Raw genomic sequence first — 5,928 nt, forward strand, 5'->3', positions numbered from 1 at the left:
GCTAACGTTTACATGCATGTGACGAAGGATGCCAGAAAGAAGTTGGAGCCGACTGCAGAGGTTGGGATATTTGTGGGGTACACTGATACGCCCCACAACTATCGTGTGTATTTGCCAGACAGTGGTAAAACTGTTGTGCGACGGGATATAAAATTTCAGGAGGAGAAAGCCATGAAGTGTTCGCTTGAGAGGGAGCTACACTTGCATGCAGATGAGGAGCTATTAGTTCCTAAGGATGAGCTTCAGGACGTGGATCAGCCACAGGATGAGGTTCATGGAGTGGAAGAGACCACTCATGCAGCGCCAACCATCAAAGGGCGAAAGCGCTTGACAGAAGCTGAGCGACTGGCTCAAGATGCAGAGAAAGTTGTAGGACCACCTACAGCCCAACGCAGGCAGAGACAGTCACCTAATCGGTACACTGGATACATGGCTCTTATGAGCAAGTGTGTTGTGACTGAGCCATCCTCTTTCGAGGAAGCTGTGGAGGATCCCGCATGGGTAGACGCCATGGTGGAAGAGTATGATTCTATTGTCAGAAACAGTGCATGGGAGATTGTTCCTAGACCGGAAGGGAAATCAGTGGTAGGTTCGAGATGGATCTACAAAGTTAAGCAGGCAGCTGACGGGAGTGTGGAGAAGTACAAGGCAAGATTTGTTGCCCGAGGCTTTTCACAGATTGAGGGGATCGATTATGAGGAGACCTTTGCACCTGTCGCAAGGTATTCTTCCATACGGACGATTCTTGCTCTCTCAGCGCAGATGGGATGGCACATTCATCAGATGGATGTGAAGACTGCGTTCCTCAACGGAGTCATTGAGGAGGAGGTGTACATTGAGCAACCCGAAGGCTTTGAAGTCTTCAGCAGCGAGTCGCATGTGTGCAGGCTCAAGAGAGCGCTGTATGGGTTGAAGCAAGCACCACGTGCTTGGTACACACGGATAGACAGCTATTTCACAGGACTTGGATTCTCCAAGAGCGAGGCGGATCCGAACCTATACCAGATTGTGGTGGAGGGTAAGTTGCTTATCATTGTACTGTATGTTGATGATTTGATTCTAACGGGTGATGAGCTATTGATACTGTCATGCAAGAAGGATCTTGCTACAGAGTTTGAGATGAAGGACTTGGGCCTCCTTCACTATTTCCTAGGATTGGAAATATGGCAGCGCAGTGGTGGACTGTTTGTTTCTCAGGGCAAGTATGCTCGGGAGATACTGGAGAAGTTCAACATGCATGGCTGCAAGCCTGTTGATACTCCTCTTCCTGGAGGTTGGAGGAAGGAGGATGCCACTTCGGGAGAAGAAGTGGATGCCACTGTTTATCGACAGTTGGTGGGGTCGCTGATGTATTTGGTCAATACACGACCTGATATATGCTATGCAGTTAACCAGCTTTCACAAGCTATGGTTAAGCCTACCAAGCTCTTCTGGAAGGCGGGCAAGCATGTATTGCGCTACTTGAGAGGCACATCGGGATATGGTTTGTGGTACAGACAGGAGGATGAGGTGAAGCTATGTGGCTTCATGGATGCAGATTGGGCAGGGAGCCCAACAGACAGAAAGAGCACATCAGGAGGGGTCTTCAGTATCGGATCGACAGCAGTTTCTTGGTACAGCAGGAAGCAGAGATCCATGGCACTCAGTTCAGCGGAGGCCGAGTATATGGCAGCAAGTTTGGCTGCATGCGAGGCTATATGGATGAGGAAGATCCTGGTTGGTTTGTTCGGTTCTCATTTGGATCCTACTGTGATTTACTGTGATAACCAGAGTTGCATTAAACTCTCGGCTAATCCTGTATTTCATGATAGATCTAAACATATTGACATCAAGTACCATCATATCAGAGATTGTGTGCAGCGGAGGATCATGTTACTTTCGTACATTCCAACGGAGGATCAGGATGCTGATATTCTGACGAAGGCTCCCACCAGGAGCAAATTCGAGTACCACCGAGGCAGGATAGGGGTTGCTGATAATCCATATCTTGTCGAGAGGGAGTGTTGAGATTGCAACAAGATGATGGAGCTTAGTGAAAAGAGTCGCCTTCACTAAGTGGGCCCGCAGGCTATTTTTGGCGCAAGTCTATTTTTAGACTATGTCTATTTTTAGACATATGGATCATGTCTATGTTTATGGATGATTGATCAAGTTGGGAAAAATAGATGGACTTCTATTTTTGATGAAAGTGTGAGTGATCACAGTGTGAGTGATCAAGTCTATTTTTAGACTGGCTGTCAAAAATAGAAAAGTCAAATATTATTATCTCACAATAATATTTGGACTATAAACTTAATCTTATTCTCTTGGAGCACTTCAGTTTGAGCTACGGAAGTGGCACATGCAGCTGTCAGAAGGAAATTCGTTTTTCTTATGAGTCAGTTGAGTTGTTGCATGCATGACTTCAGTTAGAACTCAAGTGAGTTGAGTTTAGTGGACTGAAGGTACAGTTGATGGAGTTGTGTTCAGTTTAACTTAGTTAAACTGGTTGTAGTTAGTCTAACTACAGATAGACTAATGATGAGTTGTTAAACTAATTATTAACTCATAATACAACTAAAGAATACATCAGTTAACTCAGTTGCATGTCAGTGCATGTTCAGTTCAACAGGGACAGGTGGTAAAGAATCAGATTGCTATCAGTTGTGACTATAGTTGTGCACCAGATCTTGCACAATCAAAGGATTGAGTATGCCAATGAGTTTGCTCACGTATTTTCCCGCATTTTAGCCTTTGCTCACGTCCAACAAAGAGTGAGTGACTATTTTGCAGGTGAAAATCGAGTTTGGGAAGCAATTCTCATCAGTTCTTGAGCAGGTATTGAGCAGTGGAGGCAGGCAAGCAGTGGAAGAGATTTGGAGATCAGATCTGAGCTGTATTGTGTGTAACAGAGGTGGAGATACTTGTGAGAAGTATTATGCTGTGTAATGTTACATGACTCAATCATTAATATACAGATAGTGTGGGGTTTTTAGCGAGATGCTTTCCCCGTGATACATACTGTGTTAATGTGTGAATGCTCTTGATGTTTTATTGTTATTGATGCTGCTATATTCTTGATCAACGTAGAGGAGCTTATGTATTGTGTATGTTTTCCGCATTAGTACATGATCAGGATAATCTCCATTGAATATGTGTTAAATTATTCAAAATTTCTACAGCAACAGCCACGGATCTATTTCACGACGGGGAATGCCTCCTGCACATTATAGATAGACTCAGAGAGAAAATGAGTTTAGAGATTGCATCAAACGGAATTCTGTTCTTCTTGATCAGAGGGCGTAAACATACTCGCAGCTTGGATACCTCTTAATGAGTCTGCGGATATGCCGCCTGGGAAAAAGCCTTCGCAGTTGGAGCGTAGCTGCCATTAGGTCAGCCCTCATCATCACTGCCACTTTCACGAACAAGGCGGGCGCTCCAATAACATACATTTACAACAAAAAGGCTTCTCCTTTAGATATGAGATCGGGCGAAGTAAACCCTGCCAGAACACTAAATCCGGGCCTCATTTACGACACAACGACTCATGACTACCTACTCTTCCTCTGCAACTTCCGTGATCAATTCCGTGCTGGGGAACCAGAACTTCAGTTGCTCCTCGGATGCGGACTATAAAAGCATTTGCATTTAAAAATTAAATTTTCATTCAAATGGCACAGATTGTTTACAAGGTGCTCTTTCAACGGTGTTTACATATGGCATATACGCAACAGCAGTTCCGCTGACAATAACAAATAATGTTATCACCAAGTACATTTATGCATTGTTCTGGGGTTTTTCAGCAAATCAGTACTCTGGCTGGCAATCAAGTCCCAAGTCGTTTTGTGTGGAAAGTGTTATGATCAATGGGAATTATTGAACTGGGCATTGTAGGATTCTGTTTTGGAGGTGGCTGCTTAGTTGAAACTCTGGCTAGAGACACACTCTATGCCCTGTAGATTTGTTACGTCAGATGGAAAGCCAAATAAAGGGATCATAAGCCTATGTTTATGCTGGTAACGGCTTTGGTTTTGCTCACCACCCCGATTCTCTTGAGGAAACCTTCCAACAGAAAAACATTTTGAAGGGGCGCATCACGTGCTTTGGCAGAGAACCCTTCTAAACCAGTGAAAGAGCCTCTTGTTTGTGATATATGGAAAGAGTTGCTGCTATCATTTCCAGGTTCTGTTTCTACAGATGAAGATAGGCAACGCATATTTGTTTCTGACACTAATCATCATCGAATCATCGTGGCAAATGCAAATGGAAGCGTTTTAGATTGTATTGGTTCCTCTCCAGGGTTAGAGGATGGGCCTTTTGAGACAACCCAGGCAGATAAGAGCATTCAACGAATACAACTGGCATAATATGCACAATTGTGAAATTGTTAAAGATTTCAAACGAAGGTGAAAAGTAAATACCAGAAGCATACACAGAGACATCTGTCATAAGCAGCGATTTAGGAACGAATTTTTCCTATTTTGATCCTCAGCCCTGATTTTATGGGATCTGAGCTCCAGTTTTGCCTCTTAATTAGCCAAATCATCAGCAGATTTAGAGAAGCGTTGTATTATTTTAGAATAGATGTAACGCTCCTTTCTAATTTTTTGTAATTTCAGTTCAAACAGCGCCCTTATTGTTGGGTCGATCTGTTTTTTTTGTTAGAATAGTTTATTTAATGTATAAAAATAATCATTTGTAAGGGAGAAGAGGGGGGAAAGTTCTGAGTGCTGGAGAATAGAGAGCTTACCATGTACAGTTTTGGCAGAGAGTTTAATGAAATTACACAGCTCTGACTTCTGAGATTCCTGTGGTATGATAATTTAGCATATGTTTTTCTTGTGTTTCATATGTGATCTGTTATGTTTCATTTCACTACATGATCATTTCTAATTGAACAAATGAAGTGTTTAGGTAGAATTCATAGTATTATATGCTCTGCCTATAAGTTTTTTCATATTTAATGTTTTCCTCTGTTTGACAAGGATTCAGTTCTATGCCCTTGTCAGCCCCTCAGCAGTCTTGCCATCTCATTTAATCTAGATTTGGTGTTAAATTTCTTGCCTACCTTGCCTCAGTCGATAATCTGTGTTGTTCATTATATTTCTCTGTTCAAGCTGTGATTTTTCCCATGCAGCCCAGAAAAACCCCGTCATTTAATTAAAAATCCCAAACCAAACTCTTTGATCAGTTTACTAGCATAATATCAGTGTTACCTTATTGGTCATCTCATCTATTGAAGATTTTACCGAGATAGACCGGAGAGAGCCTTCTCCTGCCCTGTAGGGCTAGCTACGAGGCTAAATGGTTTGATGTTGCCTTGAGGTTTACCTTTCTCAGCCTGAAGTGAAATTTCAAGCGCTAACACATTGTTCAGATCATAGACAAGTCCAGTGATTGGATCAAAGCAGCAACTGTCTACTTTGCATCCGAGAATAGCAGATGCAGTTCGATTGTTGTTGTCAAGTCTATGAAACAAACAATGATAGAAACACAAATAAAATGACTAAACAGATCTCCCCAGCGGAGTCGCCAATTTTTTGTGGGGAAAAATGCATATGCAGGACGATCCTATCCACCTAAGGTGTGACAGTGCCTTAGCAACAAACAGAGACATCTATTCTAGTATTCTTCCTTTATGAATTAAGAATGAAGAGAGAGATGGATGGACTAACCGGTGTCTTCCGTTTGTCCCTCGATCCGGCTTCTCTTCTCTTGGAGAGTTCCCAGCTACTTGCCTTCTCGCTCGCCCAGCTTCAAGAGGTTTCTGCAAGATCACAAGAAGAGAACACTACACAAGACATGGATTCATATTCATAACTAGTTTAGGATTAGAAATAAACTAAGCATACTAATGCAATCATACATCAAAAGTACATCAGTATATAGGAGAAACCAAGATAGCTTTATTGATGAATAACAAGGTTCAGGAAGAGATACAACCCA

The sequence above is a fragment of the Pinus tabuliformis genome, chromosome X, assembly GCF_031772625.1.
Source record: "Pinus tabuliformis cultivar Carrire ecotype Pingquan chromosome X, CPIR1, whole genome shotgun sequence".
NCBI lineage: Eukaryota > Viridiplantae > Streptophyta > Pinopsida > Pinales > Pinaceae > Pinus > Pinus tabuliformis.